The 22274-nt window shown below is 44.2% G+C and overlaps 1 protein-coding gene across 8 annotated transcripts in view; it reads left to right on the top strand.

Annotated features, from left to right (window-relative positions):
* The window catches only part of JADE2 (jade family PHD finger 2), a 210288-nt gene that overhangs the window by 109068 nt on the left and 78946 nt on the right, over nucleotides 1-22274 (top strand). The gene's annotated exons all lie outside the window — the stretch shown is intronic.

Here is a 22274-nt window from a genome sequence, read left to right as displayed (position 1 = left end):
ACTTGAACCCAGGTCTTTTTTACTTCAAGGCTGTCTTTTTCCACTAAGCCAAGCTGCCTATCCAGATGTCTATCTTGAGAGGTTCCTATATGTCCTGCACAGACTTCTCCTGTAAAATAGTCCATAGAATCCCACAATCCTTCCTCTGACCCTTTGAGGTCTGCGCTCTCAAAATCTAGGATATATAATAGACTAACCCGGCTTTTATCCCTTCTGTTATAAGCTCTAAGAGGGAATGGTACCATCTTCCCATGTTATCCATCTATCCATCATATGTATCCCAGCAACCAGTTCTTCCATGTTACTGAGAATCGGCTCTGGAATAGGATTTCCCCTTTATTTGGTTCCTCTACTTTTTGAAAGATGTAAAGCAAGTCAAGAAAATTTTAATTTCTCTGCATTTTGTCAGAGAGAGGGAGACGAAAGAAGAAAAAAAAGATGAAGACAGAAGGGAAGAGGAAAAGAGAGAGGAATAGGGCAGGAGAAAGAAAGGAAAGGGGGGATGAAGACAGAGAAGGAAGAAGAGGAAAGAAGGAAGGGAGCACTTTATAAACAGTCACACTTGACTGTTTATAAAATGCCTAATTTACCTTATTCCTTTCATCTCCCAGTGACCATGTGAATATAACCTTTGTTATCACTATTTTTTTTTTTGGTTTTGGTTTTGGGGGGTTTTTTGTGGGGCAATGGGGGGTTAAGTGACTTGTCCACGGTCACACAGCTAGTAAGTGTCAAGTATCTGAGGCCGGTTTTGAACTCAGGTACTCCTGAATCCAGGGCCGGTGCTTTATCCACTGCGCCACCTAGCTGCCTCTGTTATCACTATTTTAAACATTTGAAAACAGGCTTAGAGAAAGAAATTGATTTACTCATGAGGGCAGAGCTAGGACATGGCAGTGGCAAGATTTCAAATGAGGTTATCCTAACCCCAAGTCCAGTCGACTTTCCAGTAGCCCTCCTTGCTTCTTTAGCAATGAACCCACAGACTCACGATTTCATTTTTTTCATATTTCATTCATCCTTTCATCCAACCTTAAAAAGCTCTAGAAATGCCAGTGATGGCCCCGTTGTCAATGTTATTGTCTGCTCTGACCTGTGCTAGACACCATGTTGGGACTTACCTTAGGAGGATGAGAAGGCAGTCTATGCTCCCCATGAAAATGGTTCTAAGCCCATTCTGCAGATCTTGAGAATTCAGCCCTGTCTTTTAAGGACATTATTCTCACTCAGTTTGGGATCAGTGGCAGGGCCACCAGCAAGCACCCTCTTCAGGGGTGTGTGAAGTTCCAAGAAGCTACTGATATCAGGGTCCCCTGGCTCATACTTATGACTTGAATTTTTTTTCTCTTCCAAAGGCAGGTTAGGTAAAAGCCAAAAAACAATTTGTTGTTGTTGTTGTTGTTGTTGCTGTTGAAAAAGTAAGCCAGTAAGAAGCAGGAAAAAGTTTGTGGCTTGGGAAACAAAAACATTTTTAAGTGGGCGAAATTTCTGAGTCATAGACAACCCTTCAGCACAGCCTCACCTAACTGATATTTCTGTGTTTTACATTAGCAAGAGCTCATTGGCTGATTTTCTTCTGTTTTTAAATATACCCAATTAGTCATCCATTTGAAATTATAATAAATATATAGTTTTGATTGTGGGGGGCAGAGAGAGGGGTATCCAAGGAAGTTTCTTTCTGTTCAGAACCCAGGAATGGATATACACAAAATATCAAAGAAAGCAACCCCAGTCATACTTGGTAGAGTGAAAAGAGTATTCGATCAGGAATCAGAAAACTTGTGCTCAAATCCTGACCCTGCTACTTATCAACTGTGTGATCATAGACGCATAAATATAATAATAATAATAATAGCTAGCATTTACAAAGTCCCTACTATGTGCCAGGCACATATTATCTACAAATGTTATCTCATTTTATCCTCACAGCAACCCTGGAAGGTAGGTGCTATTCTTATCCCCATTTAACAATAGAAGAAATTGAGGCAGAGAGTAAGTGATTTTGCCAGGGTCACAGGAATGAAATTTGCATCTCGGTCTTCTAACTCCTTTCTCAATTCTAGTGTCTTCCCTCTGTTGAATATGTCCAATTTAACCTATATAGGTTGTCTGTGTTTCTCATACGTTCACTTCCCCCATGACCTCCCTTGAGGGCAGGGACTGTCTTTTACCTTTCTTTGTGTCCCCAGTGCTTAACACAGTGCCTGGTGCATAGTAGGCACTTAATAAATGTTTATTGACTGACTGACTCCAAGTCCAGTTATCTTTCCATTGTACTATGTTGTCTCTCCTTTCTTGAGCATGTCTCAGCTCTCTTCCTTGTAAAATAAAGGTGATGCTATCTAGCTGGTGCCTTCCAGCTCCAATTTCTAATATACTCGATCCATATGAAGATCAGTATCATAAGTTCCCTCTATACTGTGCCCACTCCATCTAGGGGACCAGCAAGAACTGCTGGCCCATTTAAGTACCCACCTTATTATCCAGGAAGGTCCCGGAGACTTAGCCATCATGAAGGTGAGCCTGGTTGAAAAAACAGGAACATATCCTAAAGCATTTGGGAACTTATGGCCAGAGTGGTTGTTTAGTCATTTGCAGTCATGTCCTCTCCATGACCCCTTTTTGGGGTTTTCTCTGCAAAGATACTGAAATCGTCTGCATTTCCTTCTCCAATTCATTTTACAGATGAGGAAACTGAGGCAAACAGGTTAAGGACTCGCCCAGGGTCACACAGCTAAGAAGTATCTGAGGCTGGATTTGAACTCAGGAAGATGAGTCATCCTGTGCACTATGGTGCCACCTAGCTGCCTAATCATGGGGTAGCTGAGATGAAACTCAGCTTCTTGAGTTTAGGGGCTCTTTCTTTTCATTGTCTCCCAAAGCATCCAACACAGGGCAGTATTTACCAGAATGACTGAAGCACCCAAGTTGAATGAGTGAGCACCCAGGCTTTTATAGCTGGGGGAACAGCTCGTGAGACTCACAGAGTTCAGTCCATCACCACATAGGGAGCTGTGTCATCAGTAATACCAAGAAGGTATATGCAAAAAGGAAAGGCACAGTCTCTCGTGAAACAGGGCCTTGTTTGCCTCTGTGGTGATTTAAGGAACATTGAGAAGTCTTCAGCCTCTGTTCCCAATCTGTGACATTTCTGAAATTCTGTGATGAAAAACTCATTCCTTTGGGCAAGTCAAATCAAGTCAAAAAGCATTTATTAAGTGCCAAGCCCTGTGCTAAGTGCTAGGGATACAAAGAAAAGTAAAAGTCAGTTCCTGCCCTCAAGGAGCTCACGGTCTAATGGGGGAGACAGCGTGTAAACAACCCTGTACAAACAAGATATAGGCAGGATAGATTGGAGAGAATCAGAGGAACTACACTAGGCTTGTGAGGGGAATGGGAACCGCTTTTTGCAGAAGGTGGGAAACTACAAAGTGGAGACAAGGAGGAAGAAAGTATCAAGTTTCAGGGAGAGCCAGTGAAAACTCATGGGGTCAGAAGATGGAGTGTCTTGTATGAGGAACAGCAAGGATATCGGGGCAGCAAAAGCCTTTCTTTAAAATGGAAATTTGTTACACAGATCATCTACCTGTGACCTCCCAAATATCCAAAAAAGTGGTATGGGAAATGTAAGTTGTTGTTGTTACTATTCTTATTTCAATTGAGCGACACTTTGCTTGTTCCCATGACAGTAGCAAAGCTTCCTGGACAGACAGGTAGGACCTGCCACCTGTGCGTCCTGAGGATGACTTGGGAACAATATTCTAATAGGGACGGATGGAACAACCCTTTACCTTTGTCCTTGGATTTTTCCTGGTGCCCAAAGAGAGGCTTACTGGCCTGACTTACACCCAAAACCTCACCCCTCAATGATGCTAGCTGTCCTTGCTTCCCTGGGGCACTTAGCCAGCTTTACTTTTAGGAAAGATGTAGGGCTACTTACCCAGCCTTCTTACACATTCTGGAAGCATCAGTTGGGCGTGCCGATAGTGATAGTAATAACCTCAAAGAAGTGTTGGGTTGGGTTTGGGTTTTTTTTTCCTTGGTTTATGTTTTATAAAAATTCAATCCAGCAAGCATTATCATTAAGCAGCTTCAGTATTTAAAGCCCTGTGCTCAGCCCTGGGGGAGAAAAGATAAAAGAGACAAGATCCCAGTCCTCACATTCATAGTCTACTAAGAGAATGAGAAGTGTACTTAAGTATCTCATTGAGAGGTATACAGCATGAGTAGAGTGCTGGGCTTAGAGTTATGAAGACACAGGTTCATATCCTATCTCTGACACCCATTCACTGTGTTAACGACTTTCTCAAGTTTCTCGAACAGCATGAGTGGTAGTCTCTAATCTGTCTACAAGGGAAGCCCTACTCTGAAAAATGGGAATAATAATACCTGTACAACTCATCGAATTGTTGTGAGATTCAAATGAGATAATCTTTGTGTAGCTTCTGAGGCTTAAGGTTTCCCCAATTTGTGGCATCACATGAACAATATCCAGTGTCTTAGGGACTTCCCTGAACGAATAAACAATTTTATTTTATTTACCTCCCCTCTCTGACTCCCCCCCCTCCCCCATACACACACACACACACACACACACACACACACACACACACACACACACACACACACACACACACACCGCCTACTTTGGGAAATCTCAGAATATAACTCCTATCCACAGATATCGGTAAAAGGAATCCCCACCTCCCATGTACACAAAGTAATAAATGTAGTTATCTGTATAGGACAACCTTTATTTTACCCCACAGAAGATGCATAAAATCTGAAGGATGCACAGGGGCCTATAAACAGATTTGGAAAACACATAAAGGACTCATAACAGCCCAAAAGCAATCTGTGATTCTCCTTCACCTCTAGTAGGCAGTGTCACACTTTTTCACAAATTCCTACACCGTCCCCCTCCTTCTTCCCCTCCCCCAGCACTTACAGTTATAATGCTACTTTGTGGTTTGGATCTCTCCCACCTCCACACCCCCCAACCCCCACTTCCCACCCTAAAGGTAAACAGTCTTCCTAGACAGTCCTGTTCCCATCAAAATTGCACGGTCCAAGTAGCTCATGATAGTAGCAAAGAACACAGTCAAGAGTTTTTGTTTGTTTCCCCACATCATGGCTTGTTGTCTCCCCAAGGAAAGGGGAAGAGACAGAGACGCGAAGACAGGTGATGCCACAGGCCAGATCTCTCTTCTCAGACCAGCAGGCTAAGTTCCAGGACTCTTAAATTTGGGGTTTCTCACTAGGTAACCCCTGAGACTGTGGCTGCCTAAGAAAGCTCTCACTTCTGCTTAGAAATTTCAATTCCATTTTCACACTGCCTTGGAAATTCCTTCATCTGGGCACCCCATATTCTAGAGTGACATTAACCAGACACTCTCTTAGGGAGTTGTGAACTCAATTGTCAAAGTCATAGAAGTTGGGCGGGGCATGAATATGGCTGCCCCTGCCCTGAAGCTACCATTAATGGATCTTGTAGATAGGGGAGTGAACCTGCTGTACTTGCTAGATCTCCCCTAAAGAAAATAGAAGAAACAGAGGAAAAAGAAACCCGAAGCCAAGGGAGACTCTTTTAATAGACTAGTACAAATGGAAATTTTTCCAATTAGCAGTAAACTTTAAATGCGCCATATGTATGAGACCTTTGTCTCATTCCAACTAGTGTCCTATATGCATTGGATAGGCCAAACAAGACATTAAAAGGAGGAGTCGCTTAGAATTTAAGGGATAGGAGACTGTTTTCTGGAAGAGAGATGGTCTCTAAAAGAGAAGTATATTAATAGGTAGGTATGTGGAGCGACTCTCTTCTAAGCTTGGGGGCTTTGGGGGTCTGATCAAATGACCAAAGGTAGGAGATGTCAGGATGATCCATGAGAATGTCATAGGGATTGTTATCCCCATTTCACAGAGAAGGAAACTGATGCTCACAGGGAGGAAGTGACTTGCCTGACATAGAATGATAGATGTTACAGCTAGATCATCCTTCCCATACCCTATTCCACTATCCCACTCCACCCTCACCTCTACATTTTATAGCTGAGGAAAGTGAGGCCTAGAGAAATTGTGACTTGTCCAAGAATTGGAGTTTAAATCCAAATCTTCTGACTCCAAACCCAGTTCCCTTCTCCTTTACCAATATGTCTCCCAGGATATGAAAGCTGGAACTAGACCCTTCTAGCTCAGGGCTTTTTTCCAATACCACACACTGATCTCTTTAGTCAGTTTCTGGGGGTGGCAGGGTCATTGCTGGGCTTTTGGCCAGATCATACCAAAGAGGAATGTTTGTTTCCTGGGTAGCCCTGGCCTACCACACTGTCCTGGGAAGGTTTTCTAGCCTCAGGCCTTGGCCATCCCCTGGTGATGAGTCACATCCCTATATATTGGAATGTCTATACATTGTCTTTCTCATGTCTCTTATCCTTTGGCTTGGACTCACCACCTCAAGTGGAAAAATCAACATCAGCCTCCCTGGGGTGTGGTGGTAACTACTGTTGGATCTGTGGCTGGCTGGGGCCCTCAGTCTGAGGACCACAGTGCTTCTACTGAATTGGAGTCTCCAGATTAGGGAGGGGAGCTTAAGAGATCTCTCTTAAACCCCAAATCTGTCCCTGTCTCCTCAATCCCCATCAGCCTGCCAGAGCTGGGCAGTGACATTGGCCTCGGGCTCAGGCCTACCTTCAGCTGATTATGCTGGATTTGGGTTATGGAGGGGAGACACCCTCAGTGCCCATGCCTGTCCCAGGAAACATCAGGGGTGAGAGATCACATGGTACCTGGTCATAAGCACATGAGATGCTTAAAGCTTAGGCTTCAAGTCAACAGAAAACTAGGTGATCTCCTCCTCCCTCTCCTCTTCCCCCTTTTCCTCCTCCTCTTCTCCCCCCCCCCCCCGCCCACATACACACATACACATCAGTCTGTAGCTCTCTCCTGGTCCAGATGGGAGCGAGAGCTAGTGTCAGTAAGGTTACAGCTCTGTCTTTGATCAGATTGAGTTGTGGGGTTTGTCCAGTTCCTGAGGGGAAAATCAATAGTCCCCTTTCTTTTAACTTCATGGTATATGCTTCATTATATCTGCCTAGCCTCACCCGTCTTCTCCAGCTCAGTTTCAAAGATAACCTGCCATCTTACCTGACACAGGCAGGTATGCAGGGGTCACCCTGTTCCGTTCTGGAGGGAGGTTCTCTGGGCCCAGGGTCTGCCTTTTCTTCACCCAGACAATAGTTTTACCTTCCTGCGCTTTGCTTCCTCTCAGGGAATTCATCAAGAGTTGACAGTGGCTGGGCACATGGCATATGCTTGTCATCCCTGCTATTGGGAGAGGCCGAGGCTTGAGGCTCTCTGAGCTGCAGCAGGGCTAAAGCCAACTGGCCATCTGAACTAAGTCTGGCAGCAATATGGTGACTCCCTGAGGCAACAGAGGGCCACCAGGCTGCCTAAGGAGGGCTGAACCGGCCCAGGCCAGAAACAGAGCATGTCTAAGCTTCCCTTCTTGTCCATAATGGGATCAGGCCCATGAGTGACCACTGCTCTTCCAGCTTGGGCAAGACAGGAAGACCCCTCTTTCTACCCTTGCCCCCCAAAAAGAATTAAAGGTGCTGACCTCTTTCTTTTCTCCCCCCCACCCCCCCACATTTTCAAGTTTTCTACCCAAATGGAGGGCAGCTGGGTGGCACAATGAAGAGAGAGCAGGGTCTGGAGTCAGGAAGACTCATCTTCCTGAGTTCAAATCTGGCCTTCAACATTCTTCCTAGCTGTGTGACCCTAGGCAAGTCTTTTTTTTTTCTTCTTTCTTTCTTTCTTTCTTTCTTTCTTTCTTTCTTTCTTTCTTTCTTTCTTTTTTTTTTTGTGGGGCAATGAGGGTTAAGTGACTTGCCCAGGGTCACACAGCTAGTAAGTGTCAAGTGTCTGAAGCTGGATTTGAACTCAGGTCCTCCTTAATCCGGGGCCAATGCTTTATCCACTGAGCCACCTAACTGCCCTGACCCTGGGCAAGTCTTAACCCTATTTACCTCAGTTTCCTCATCTATAAAAAATGAGTTCGAGAAGGAAATGGTAAATCACATCAGTATCTTTGCCAAGAAAACCCCAAATGGGGTCACAAAGAGTCAGACACAACCGAACCACAACAACAAGCCAAATGGAACTGTCTTTGCTCAAGAGAAAAGTGGACCCTAAGAGAATGTACAAATCAGCAAGAATCATGATAGTTCTATTGAGGCCTTTCTTTACCCTCCTTACCTGATACTCCCCCAATCTTCATCCTTGTCTCTCCCTCCTCTCCCCTTCACCAACATCTTTCTCTTTTCCTCTTCTCCTTCACTTTCTTGTTCTCCCACTCCATCAACATCTCCCAGAACATTGGAATAAGGAGTTTTCTCAGGTATTTAGTTTCTAATCACCCAGACCAAACTGTTAACTCCCAGCCTCTGGCCCCCCCCTGCCCTTAGTACCTGGAGAGGTTTTCAAAAGCTTGATTGGCTGAGAGGAGCCTAAGATTATATAGCTTGGGGGCAGCTAGGTGGCGCAGTGGATAGAGCAACGGCCTTGGAGTCAGGAGTACCTGAGTTCAAATCTGGCCTCAGACACTTAACACTTACTAGCTGTGTGACCCTGGGCAAGTCACTTAACCCCAATTGCTTCACAAAAAAATAAAAAATAAAAATAAAAGGCATAGGTTGGACAGGATGGCTTGAGATCCATTCTATCCATCCCTAAGTCTAGATCTTTAAGATTTTGCTCTCTGTGGTTAAGTATAGTTTCATGAGTTGATGTAGCCTCAATTTGTAGTATATGCTGCTCTGTATTCTATTTGTGTCCCTGTCATAACTTCTCAACTTGACTATGAGCTTCTTATGAAGAAGGTTGGGCTCTTAGTTATCTTGGCCTATCTCAAGGAAGGCACGTGGCAGGTGCTCAGTGAACATATGTTGAATAAATGAATGAGCAAGTGGCTGCACTTTCCTAGAGCAGGAGTGAGCAAGCCTTCCGTAGGAAGCAGAGAAAGGATTGATCTTCCTTTATAATGAATGGGCAGCAGTATTGGATTTAGAGTCAGATAACCTGGATTTGAATCTTGGCTTTGGCACTTGCTTAACCATGTAACCTTGAGTCATTCACTTAAGCTCTCTTAGCTTCCCCACGTCACAGATGATGGGGTTGGATTAGATTACATCTTTCTTTTCTTTTTTTTTTCTTTTTTTTTTTTAGTGAGGCAATTGGGGTTAAGTGACTTGCCCAGGGTCACACAGCTAGTAAGTGTTAAGTGTCTGAGGCCAGATTTGAACTCAGGTACTCCTGACTCCAGGTCCAGTGCTCTATCTGCTGCGCCACCTAGCTGCCCCTGGATTAGATTACTTCTAAGGCTGGAGTTCTTAAAATTTTTGTGTGTCATGGACCCTTTTGACAGTTGGGTGAAGCCCATAAACCCTTTTTTTTTTTTCCAGAATGTTTTTTCTATATTATAGTCAACATTTATTAAACACCTACTTTGTGCCAGGCACTGAGCTAAGTGCTGGGGATACAAAAAGAGGCAAAAGATAGTCCTTTCCCTCAAGGATCTTACAGTCTAACAAAGGAGACAACATGCAAACAAATATATACAAAGCAAGCTATATATACAGGATAAACAGGAAATAATTAACAGAGGGAAGGCACTGGAAGTAAGAGGGGGTTGGCAAAGACTTCCTGGAGAAGGTAGGCTTTTAATTGGGTCTTTTTTTTTTTTTGGTTTGGTTTGGGGTTTTTTTGGTTTTTTTGCAGGGCAATGGGGGTTAAGTGACTTGCCCAGGGTCACACAGCTAGTAAGTGTCAAGTGTCTGAGGCCGGATTTGAACTCAGGTACTCCTGAATCCAGGGCCAGTGCTCTATCCACTGCGCCACATAGCCGCCCCCATAGTTGGGTCTTAAAGGAAGTCTGGGCGGTCAGTAGTCAGAGCAAAAGAGGGAGATCGTTCTTGGCTTAGAGGAGAGCCAGAGAGAACGCCTGGAGCTGAAAGATGGAATGTCTGGTTTGTGGAATACAAATGCTAAATTTAAGTTAAAGGGTAGCGAAAATAAATATGTAATTTTTTCCCACTGAAGTGCACTGACCCCCCCTGAAATTTATCTATGGACACATGAGTCCCAGGTTAAGAACTCTGGCTCCAAAGGGTTGTCTCTTCCAAGCAGTAAACCTGTACTCTTGAATAAATGAATATCATCTAGCTAGGATGTTTCTGTGCTGAGGCCTAATATTTTGGGGCCTTTCCTTTTCCTGAAAGCCCTTCCATGAATGGAAACGCCTCCTTTAGCATCCCTTCCTGTTCTGCTTCCCTCTGATAGGCAGCTTTCCTTTAGTCCAAACCAAAGCTAGGGCTGATATGAAGTGCAGTCCACACAGAGTTAAAGCTGGGAGGGTATGAGTGTTAGAGCTGCCAAACCCTTCCCTTCTTCCCAATTGGGAAAAAGAGGCAGAAAAGTCAGAACAATTGAAAGACTCCCAGGCGGCACCGGAAATGCCTTTTTCTATTGCACCTTTAGGCATTCGGGAACCTCCTCCCCCTGAGAATTCCTGTCTCTGGAGGCCACTATTCAGGAAACATCTCCAGGTGGCGGACAATGTGAGCAAGCTAAAAGCCGTATTGACTCCTGCAGCTCTGGGTTCACAGGGGAGCGAACAGCTGTGCAAACTTTCAGGGGCATGTGTTTGAACCCTCACACCAGTGAGGGGCAGCTCTTCCCTGAGCTGGAGTGAGTAGACCTTTGCTTCTAAGTGTAGAAAAGACCAGTTTGACTTTCCAATCCCAGTTTTCTCCTATCCCTCAGCAGGAATGTTCTTAACCCGCTGACCCAATATCCTCTCTTTGACTTCTCTATATTTGATAACTAGCTCCCACAGGTAAGGGCTCTGTGTGTACCCAGATGAGGGTGCAGATAAAGGGATAAGTTAAGTTTCTGCTGTTTGCAAAGCTTAGTGTTAGGGTTAGAGCCTCCTTCCATTCTGCTGGGGCTGTCTCAGCTGTTTTAACAACTACAGACTCTTGTTTTCCGTCCAGCATTGTCTGGTGATATGGGGCTTCCACTGAGGCAGCTGAAAAGTGGGTTTCTGGATCTAGGTATTAGAACTCAACTAAATGAAGAGATGATAATAATTACCTCCAGGAAAAAGGTTGCTACTGATTTTATCTTGTCTTTTCTCTCTGAACATCCCAGTCTTAGTCTTGGTCTTCCTGATTTGCTAATGGATCTCTAGCCCTGACCTAGACAAAGGAAAATTGGAAGCACAGTGGCAAGAGTGTTGGGTTTACATTTAGGAAGATGATCCAAGTTCAAATCTGGCCTCAAACACTTAGTAGCTGTATGATCCTGGACAAGTCACACAATACTCTGCCTTAGTTTCCTTATCTGTACAATTGTATATCTACTTGCCAGGAGCGTAAGGATCAAATGAGATAATGCTTGTAAGTGCTATATTAAATTAAATATTCCAGGTAACCTGAAAGGTGTTAGGGCTGTCCAAGGATAATCTCTCATAACTTAAAAAAAAAAAAACAACCTAATCCTTCTTCTTTCTCTTTTTCTGTTTTTCTCTCTTAATCCATACATGGCATTTTCTTTCTCCACCTTCCTTTCTTCCCCCCTTTCCTTCTCTTTTTCTGTCCATCTCCTTCATCTCTTCCTTTCTCTAGCTTGATTTCTCTCTCTCTCCCTCTGTTTCTCTTCTTCCTTCTTTCTGTTTTTCGGTGTCTCCTTTTAAGAGCACAGGGATGCACTTCCCCAGCAGCCTGTTTGATCAGCAGAAAATCTCTTCCCAGTGAAACAAGATGCTGGCCCCACGCCAGTCCTCGGGCCAGCTCGAGGTTGATCGACCTCCAGCTTTGTGAGTCACTTGCTAGGAAATGTGAATGAAACCCAGCCCAACCATACCCACCCAAGAGGTCACACTGATGGCCCGCTGGCTTGCTGGGCAGACCGAGTAGTCCCTTATTAGCTCTGGGACTGGTCCCCAAATGGACACCCAAGTTCGGCAGAAATAACCATAGCAATGAGACTGGCATTTCAGCACAGGCACCATAGGCCTTGAAGCCAAAGCAAGAACACAAAACGTCTGCTGGACACGGCCCCTAGCTCAGTGGGAAAGCTGTTTCTGCCAGCGTTTGGTGAAACCTCAGGCCAAGACAGGAGCTTGAGCCATGGTGGTGGCCCTGGTGTACAGGGGGCGCCACAGCCACCCCCACCCCAGACACTCCCTAGGCTACAAGAACAGGCGGGTGGTGAAGAACAAATGCCGGGAAGTGTTTTCCAGGAGTGTGTGGGTTTGACAAAAAGAAATTTGTTTCTTTTTCTAGAATGTAGATCACAGAATGTCAGGGTGGGGAGGGGCCTTAAAGACCATATAGTGCCACTAAAGCTCCTCATTTTACAGTTGGAGAAACTGAAGGGAGCATGGCTGGCAGAACGGGGGAGGGGTAGAAGAGACACGCCCAAAGTAATCAGGGACAGAAGTCAGGATTCGAATCCAGGTACCCTGTTCTCTGTTCACTTCTGAGAAGCAGCATTTATCAGTATCCTCTAGTATCACTTCAGGTCTGGAGTTGAAGCTCCAGAGAGAGTGCAAACCTGAAGAAAGAAAGTGTGTTTCCAGTGGCTTTTAGGCAATCAGTATTTATTAAGTGCCCCTTATGTGTCAGGCACTCTGCTAAGTGCTAGGGTTACAAAAAGAAGTGAAGGACAGTCCCTGTTTTCAGGGAGCTCACAGTCTAATGGAGAAGACAACATGTAAGCAAATATACATACATACATACATATATACAAAGTTATCGACAAGGTAAGTAGGAAATAATGTCAAAAGGGAAGGTACTGGAATGTTAAGAGGGGTTGGGGAAAGAAGGTGAAATTTTAGTTAGAACTTAAGGAAGCCAGAGAGGTTAGTCAGAGTGGAGGAGGAAAGGCATTTCAGGTGAGGTATAGCCAGAGAGAATGCCCGAGTCTAGAGGTAGACTTTCTTGTTTGTGGAACAGCCAGGACGCCAGTGTCACTGGATCAAAGAATTTGTGTCAGGGAGTATGTTATAAGATGAATGGAAAGGTAGAAGGAGGCTAGGTTTTAAAAGGCTTTGAATGCCAAGCACAGCATTTTGTCCTTTCTCCTAGAGACAATAGGGGGCCACTGGAGTTTATTGAGTAGGAGTTTATGGAGAATGACTTGGAGTGGGGAGAAACTTGAAGCAGGCAGACCCACCAGCAGGTTCTTGGTGATATAATGAGGGCTTACACTAGAGGTGGCTGTGTGAGAAGAAGGAAGGGGGCATATTTGAGAGATGTTGTAAAGGTGCAGTCTGCAGGCCATGGCAACAGCTTGGATATGGGGTGTGAAAGATAGTGAGGAATCCAGGATGACACTTTTTTGGGTGGGGGGTGAGGCAATTGGGGTTAAGTGACTTGCCCAGGGTCACACAGCTATTGTGTCAAGTATCTGAGGCCAGATTTGAACTCAGGTCCTCCTAAATCCAGGGCTGGTGCTCTATCCACTGCGCCACCTAGCTGCCCCCAGGATGACTCTTAGGTTGCATGCCTAAGGATGGTGTTACCTTCTACACTAATAGGGAAGGGAGAATTAGGGGGAAAGGGAATGAGTTCTGTTTTGTACATGTTGAGTTTAAGATGTCTACTCGGCATCTTGTTCGAGATGTCGGAAAGGCTGTTGGAGATGCAGAATTGGAGTCCAGAAGAGAAATTGGGACATGAGGGGTAGATTCGAGAATGGTCATTAAATCCATGGGAGCTGAGGAGGTAACCAAGTGAAGTAGTATACAGAGAGCAGAAAGCCTAGGACAGAATTCTGTGGGACGTGATCTGGAGAAGGATCCCACAAGGGGACAGAGAGAGGAGTGGTCAGGTAGATAGGAGAGAGTAGTGTCCTAAAAACCTAGAGAGAATATCAAGGAGGAGAGAGTGATCAGTAGTGGCAAAGGTTACAGAGAGGTCAAGGGAAAAGGGTTGAGATTGGATTTGGCAACTATAAGATCACTGGTGACTTTGGAGAAAACAGTTTCAGCCCAATTTCAAGATCAGAAGCCAGATTGTGAGAGGTTAAGAGGAGAGAGAGTGGGGGCATCTATTATAGAGAGCCTTTTTGATTCTAGCTACAAAGGGCAGCAGAGATACAGGACAGTAGTTAGCTGGTACAGAAGGATCAAATAAGGGCTTTTTTTTTCAGGATAGGGAAGAAGTGGCCATGTTTGCAGACAGTAGGAAATGAGCCAGTAGAGGAGAGATTGAAAATAAATGAAAGAGGACAGCTAGGTGGTGCAGTGGATAGAGCACTGGCCCTGGAGTCAGGAGAACCTGAGTTCAAAACCGGCCTCAGACACATAATACTTACTAGCCGTGTAACCCTGGGCAAGTCACTTAACCCCAATTGCCTCACCAAAAAAAAAGAAAGAAAATAAATGAAAGAGTGAAAATGACAGAAGGGGAGATCCGTTGGAGGAGATGGGATAGAATGGGATCATCTGACACACCTGACTCTCTCAATCTGTTGTTTTTATACTACCCTCTTTACCCTGCTTCTGCTTGGCTTCTCCACTTAGGGGTGAATCCATGAACCATCCATTAAATGCCTTTAGACACTGGGCCTTGTGGGCCAGGATGGGTGGGCTGGTCTGTGACTAGGAAGATGGCATTTAGAGATTAATGCATTGGATCCCAGGTTGTTAGAGTAGGAAAGGTGAAGACTTTAGAAATTAGCTAGTCCTCCCTTTGTCTTATACATGAGGAAATAGAGACCTACAGAGGTTAAAGATGCCCAAGATCAGTGAGCTTCTTTTTTTTTTTTTCTTCTTTTTTTTAGTGAGGCAATTGGGGTTAAGTGACTTGCCCAGGGTCACACAGCTAGTAAGTGTTAAGTGTTTGAGGCCAGATTTGAACTCAGGTACTCTTGACTCCAGGGCCAGTGCTCTATCTACTGCACCACCTAGCTGCCCCAGTGAGCTTCTTTCTATTTGATGCTCTTTCCATTGTGCCTTTCCTTAGGTATTTTCCCCAGCATATACCAGTGTCCAGATCTGAGACCAGAAGTCTTTCCCATGGGCCTAGGCAAGGCCTTTCCTTTGTGTCCCCATCCCTTGCTAAAGCTCTGCTGAAAGAGAAGAACTTGGGGTAGAGTATCAATCAACAAACATTTATTAAGCACCTACTAGGTACTGAGAACAAGGGCCAACCCTCCAGCCACTGGACACTGTAGATTTTGCCCCTCATCCTTTTCCAGTTACTTCTTGTTTTATTTCCTTTGGTTCTTTAATATTTTATTAGTGTTCTTTTTTTTTCAATACTTGTGTCACTTCCCAATATTAAAAAACAAAAACAACTTACCTTGTAATAGAGAAACAGAGTGAAGCAAAGCAGAACAGGTTGTTAGCCATGTCTAGAAATGTATACCTCATTCCACATGTATGGCCCCACCTCTGCCCAAAGGCAAGAGCTATAACCTGATTTGGAGACACGCCAGGAACTCGTGTTTCTAATACATATTGTATCAGGAAGCCAAACCAAAGCTATAACTGAAGTATAATATTATATGTGTTTATAGCATTGTTACACATCTGGCCCATAGTGAAAGCCCAGCTAGGGAAAAGGTCAGTTGTGTCCAATAGTGCCCAGTACTGGGAGTCAGGAGCGCTGAGTTCTAATTCGTCTACTGGCTCAGTATGTGACCTTTGGCATTTCTCTATTCTTGACTTCAATTTTCTCATCTGTAAAATTGGGTACACACACACACACACACATCTTGTTTGCAGAGTTTTTTGCTAATTATCTTCACCATTAGAGTATGAGCTCCTTGAGGCCTGGGGGTTTTTTCAGGGTGGGGGTGTTGCCTTTCTTTGTATCTCCAGTGATTAGCACAATGCTCGGTACATAGTAGGCACTTAATAGATTCTTTTTGAAGTTTGACTTGACTCTACACCCATGGTCAGGCACTCAACAGGTATATGTTGCTTTGAATTGAATTGGTCTATAGTTAGGCAGGAGTTTCTTGTAATGAAACAACTGAGACCTATAATCCTAGGTGGGTGGAGGCTCCAGGAATCATCTTACTCAGGACCTTCATCTCTGCCAAGATGTGGATTTGTTCTCCCCCTCCCCACCCCAATATTTTGGTAACTGTATTTCAGTATAGTTGGTTTGCTTTGTAATAATGTGTATCTTATTTTATGAATTTGAAAACATGATTCTGAAGAGTGGGGTCCATGACACAAGAAAGGTTAAGAACCCCCATTCTGTGCAGTAATGACCCCCTAACCTTAGACCAATGAGAATGAGGCAGGGGCACATGAATGTAGTGAAATATTACAGAGCAGAAAGGAAGGATGAATACAAGGAATTCAGAGAAGCAGAGGAAGACTTAAGAACTAATGCAGAGTGAAGTAAGTGGGACCAGGGAGAGAGTATACACAAAGATTGCTATAATGTAAACAGAAAGAGCAACAAAGAAAGACACCAAACTCTATAATTATGCTGTCCAAGTTTGGCCTCAAAAGAGTTGAGAAAATGCCCCTTAGTGCCTTCGTTGGAGAGTTGGCAGACCATGAATGTAAAATATCACATATACAGTTATCCCTTCCGTATCATGATTTTCCTCATCAAGGTTTTGCTATGTTGCTGCTCAGCATAAGAAATTAAATGGGAATTTTAGGGGAGTTTTGTGGAAGTGCAGATGACACATGAAGGCCAGCAGACAACACGGAACCTATGACCAAATACTTAACCCAGATTTTACAATAAGGTACTGTAAATACCCCATAAAAGAAAAAACCCAACTTCTTCTCTGGTATGAAGGGAGGGCAAAAAAATGTTATATGGATTTCCCAATTTTCCAGATCATGGGGGCATCACATCCCTAACCTCTAGAATGTAGAAGGGATAACTATACAGTAAGACAGGGGCAAGTATGTTGGTCTGGATTACTTTTTTTTTCTCTTAATCTGTGCTATAAATTGGATGGGGAGGAACTCACTTACCCTGTATCCTGAGCAGTTTATTTTAAGGATACTTAACACACAAATCTCCTTTGCTTCATCCATCTCCTCTGCCTCTTAGTTTAGTTTAGGCACTGGAGATAAAAATAAAAGAAATTGTGTTGTCTTTGCTCTTTTATGTTTGTTTTTGTGCTTTTTGTGTGTGTGTGTGTGTGTGTGTGTGTGTGTGGCAATGAGGGTTAAGTGACTTGCCCAGGGTCACACAGGTAATAAGTGTCAAGTGTTTGAGGCTGGATTTGAACTCAGGTCTTCCTGAATCCAGGGCCAGTGCTTTATCCACTGCACCACCTAGCTGCCCCCTGTCTCTGCTCTTAAGGAACTTACAGGCCATTCCATCTACAGTCTGGCCTAGAAGCGTACAAATAAGCTTGATCCAGGGTGTACTGTGATAGGGTAAAGGGGAAGTAAGGAGATCAAAGAGAAACCCAGACAAAGCATTCTAGGAAAAATGTGAGGAGAGAGAAATAATTTTCAACAGGGTTCGGGTATGTAAGGGAGGAAAGAGCACTTGACTTCCACTTTGAGAAGAAGCAAGATTTCGGAATGGGGGCAGGGAACAGAGCTGGCATTGTTCCTAGGGCTGGACCTGCCCCAGGCACCCCGTTAGTTTACGATTGATGGTAGGATGAAATAAGGCACTTCTAAAGTAATTGAACTCTTAACAAAAGATTTCTTTTCCCCTAATGTAGCAAGGGTATTGTAACAAGGATATGGTAGCACTTAGCTACCACTTTTGTGGACGGGTTCCCCACTCATCTTTATATGTAATTGCATCTGTCAGCAGGGAATATTATGTTGATTTGTGTGGTCTTCGTGCATCACCAAGTCCGAGGGGCCACAAGTCCACATGGACAGGATCTCTTATATACCTAGGAGATCAGGAAGGTACATTAACACAGCTAGAGGTCACCTGGAAACTGTGTCCAGGGAGGCAAAACTTGAACTTTACCCCATCCCTAGGTCAATCAGGTCCTGATCTTATCACCTTTTCCTAACCCATGGCAGGGCAGGGTACCATGGGAGGGGCAACCTCTTTGGTAGATACTGATCTGACATTGAACCAGATTGACTGGAATATGGATTAGTGCAGTGCATTTAGGAAAATTAATCGTGCAGCAGTTTGGAAGCAGGATGGATTAGTACTAGGGATATTCGTTGGTTTATTGTATTAGACTGGGTGAGAAGGTTTGACCTAAGGTGCTGATGGTGGTCATGGAGAAGGGGAAAATGTTATAAAGATACTATTACCTGATAACAATGCTTTTAACTTCTTCAAGAGAGCATGTGCTAATAATTCCTAGGTCACAGAGCTATTTGGTAATAAGTAGCAGACTACATCCAGAATAGAAAGGCCAACCCCTGAAACAGAGGCACCTCCTGTAGCACCTCTCCGTCTCTCTTCCTGTATCAGTGGAGTATGGGAGCTATGTAGTACTTAATGTCCATCTCCAAATATAGAGGCCAATGACATGAAATATTCAGACTCATAGAGAAGTGTGAGTAACTTAATAATTAAGCTGTGTTTTTGAGCCCTGTCTATTGCTGTCAATAATAATAGTGACTAGGGGCAGCTAGATGGCTCAGTGGATAGAGCACTGGCCTTAGAGTCAGGAGTATCTGAGTTCAAATCCAGCCTCACACAGGTACTAGCTGTATGACCTGGGGTGAGTCACTTAATACTAATTGTCTCCAATAATAATAGCGATTCATTTCTGTAGCTTAGAAAGCACTTTGCTAACAAAAAGGCGGTGAAGTTGATCCTGTAAGCTTTGTTCCACTTTATTCATCTATAAAGTGAGGGGGTCAAACTCTGTGGCCTTTGTTTCCCCTTTAGCTCTAAGTCTAAGACCCCATGACAAATTGAGTAAATGGTGTCTTCAAGTGATTTACCAATGGTCTTGTCACCAGAGGCAGTGAAACATAGTGGAAAGAGCACTGGATTTGGAGTCAAAAGATATGAGTTCAAATCCCACCTCTGTTGCTTATTACCTGCTATGTGACCTCAGACTAGTCACTTAACCTTTTGGAGCCTCAGTTGTAAAAGCCAGGAATGAGACAAAGTTATCACTAAGGTCTCTTCCATCTTGAAATCTTGTTGCATTAAAGAATCAGAGTTGGGACTTTGGATGCCAAGTCTCCAAACTCCACGTCTACTATTCTTTCTGTTACACCAGCCTAACGGCCACATTTCTGCTATTCCCTGCTCCCTGCCTACAATGCCTTCCCACCTCCTCTCTGTCTCCTTCCTGAGCCCTGCCACTTCTAGGAGTCTTTCCTCACCAGCCCAGTGCTTCAGGTGAGCACAGAGCCAGCTGTAGTCTGGATCCCACTCACTCTCCTGTGCCCCTCCTAAGGTAGCCTTGGAGTCTGGAGGTGGCTCCAGCTAGATCAACAGACACTTCGATGATAAAGAGTTCACTGAGTTGATCTCTTACAGCCCATGTCTCTGCACCCATCTCTCCTTGGAAGGATGGAGGGGTGGGGATGCCTCCCTTCCATACCCTGAACCAGACTTTGGCCAGGTTCCTTTTCTTCTCCTTCAGTTTCTGGGCAGATGACTGGACCCTGACTCTCCCTTCCTCTCTGCCCATGAATGCAGGAGCCCTGGGTTGAAGCACTGTACAGCTCTTCCTCGTGCTCCCCTATCACAAAAGTTTCTTTCATTTACAAAGCATCTCTTAAGTGCATATTGTATGCAGATCCCCGATCTTGACTGCTGGAGAGGCACAAAGTTCATAATTCAACATGATACTTGCCTTCATTCAGCACATCCCACCCTTAATTGTCCGGCAAAGGGGCAGCTAGGTGGTGCAGTGGATAGAGCACCGACCCTGGATTCAGGAGTACCTGAGTTCAAATCTGGCCTCAGACACTTAACACTTACTAGCTGTGCGACCCTGGGCAAGTCACTTAACCCCAATTGCCTCACTAAAAAAAAAAAAAATTTTTTTTTAATTGTTCGGCAAATATGTGGGTCTAGAAGGGTTGTGGAGTAGTGGAAAGAGCACTACATTGGCAGGCATGAGATCTGGATCCTAATGCCACAGGTATCACTCCAACTGTGTGACCTTAGATAAGTCATTTATTTGGCTATTGATCTGCACCATCTAAAACATGAGCATAAGAGTCTCTCCCATTCATATGGCACTTTATGCTTTAAAGAGCTCTTGTGTGTGCAAATACTCAGGCTTCTTAGGGACCTCAGATCAGAGGTGAGTTCATGAGAATCTATCAGCTACGAGGTTTGTCCCCAGAGAGACATGAGTTCTCTAAGGACGGCAGTTTACTCCTTTCTCCCCTCATCCCCGGCCCCCATATCCTTCACTTGGATGTAGAGTGTGCTGCCCAGACTTCATCTCACAGGCACTCCCATCTCATGGCATGGTTTGTGAGAGGCCATAGGACCCCCTTAATAAATTAGGAATAGGTCCTATTCCTAGAATAACTTTCTGTCACTATTAACTAAGCTTTCCGTTAAAAAAAACACCACACACACAACCAACCTGTGTTTTATCGTTTAGCTATTCACCAATTCCCCTGTCTTTTATAGGCAGATTCATTGCTGAGCCCAGAGCTGGGTACATGGGGTGGGGTGGTGAGTACTCAGTATAGATTTATTGAATGAATTTGTAGTCTGTATGCTTTATCTCAAATATATTATCTTTTAGCTTCCTGGCTTGGGGAATCACTTCTAGTTTGCAGGATTATTATTGTTGTTGTTTGTCATCCCATGAAATCAGGGAGGTAATGTCATGACTTGTAGTGAATTAGATTTAAATGAGGCAGATGGTTATTACTGATAACAATAACTTCAGAGGCAACATGAGAGCTTTCTCTGAAATCAGGAAAACCTGGGTCCAACTTCTACCTTGAAAACTGAGGGCTTACTATAATCGTTAACCTCAGTCCTCCCTGCCCCTGCCCAAACAACTCTCTTACCACTGAGTGTTACATGACTATACATGTATAACCTAGATCAGATCGTGTGCCATTTTGGGAAGGAGGAAAATCTGGAACTCAAAATCTTGTAAAAAATGAATGTTGAAAATTGTCTTTATGTGTAGTTGGAAAAAATTAAATACTGTTTAAAAAGACTAGATGTTACAAAATAGTTACTTATCTGCATTAGTAAATGAAATGTCCTCACCCAGAGTGTCCCTACTTAGACCAATGAAGTCATATAGACCAAAAAAAAAAAAAATTAAAGAACCACCAAAATTTCAGTGGTTAGGCAGTAATAACAGTTGACATTTCAATACCACTTAAGTGTTTACAAAATGTTTCACATTATTTTATTTGATTCTCATAATGATGCTATGAACTTGGTTATTATAGCTCACACAGCCAATACGTGTCAGAAGTGAGAGTCTCACCAATGAGGCAGCTGAGGCCCAGGGAGGGGAAGGGGCATTTAATTAATGTTACAACTGGAACAGAAACCTAAATTCTTGACTTCTAGCCCAGGGCTCCTTGGTCTGCATCATAAATTCGCAGAATTTGGGGGTTGGGAGGGACCTTAGTTACCCATAACTGACCAACCTTTGTAGCTCACCTGACAGTAGTTATCAAACCTCTGCTAGAAGCTTTTCAGTTCATCTCCCATAGTTTGGGGTCAAAACCAGTCAAATCTCTCTCCCACATGACAGTCCTTCAGATATTCAAAAAAGCCATCTTGCCATCCCCTTCCCCCATCCCCCACTCCCCACCCCTGGCTTCCTCTGGTCAGTCCTTTCTTCCATCCCATTCTTTCAGCAGATCCTCACAGAGCATAAACCTAAGGCCCTTCCAGATGCTTGTTGGCTTCCTCTGGACATTCTCTACCTTATCAATATTTTTTCCTTTGAACCTGTAGTTTTATAGGCAAAAAGAAACCCCTTCCACCAAAGCAGATTGGTATGTGCAGGTGGGAACTTACAGCCTTGGACACTTGCCTGGGGCAACTAAGGGTCACCTGACTCAGCCAGTATCACATAACACATGTCAGAAGCTGGACTAGAACCCACATCTTCCTTTCTTCCTGAAGCCCTCTTTCATCCTTTGCCCCACTTTGCCCCCTCCCCCCCCCCATGTTGCTGTCATTAATGATATTAAAACCCAGTTCTTCCTGACTTTGACTTGACTTCCAGAACTAAGCGCTAAGGGGCAGTTTAGGTGGCACGGTGGGTAAAGTGGATAAAGCACTGGCCCTGGATTCAAATCCAGCCTCAGCCGCTTGGCACTTACTAGCTGTGTGACCCTGGGC

The sequence above is a fragment of the Dromiciops gliroides genome, chromosome 2 (genome assembly GCF_019393635.1).
Source record: "Dromiciops gliroides isolate mDroGli1 chromosome 2, mDroGli1.pri, whole genome shotgun sequence".
In the NCBI taxonomy this organism is placed as follows: Eukaryota; Metazoa; Chordata; class Mammalia; order Microbiotheria; family Microbiotheriidae; genus Dromiciops; species Dromiciops gliroides.
Note: the sequence above shows the minus strand (reverse complement) of the source record. Positions and strands in the feature narration are given on the sequence as shown.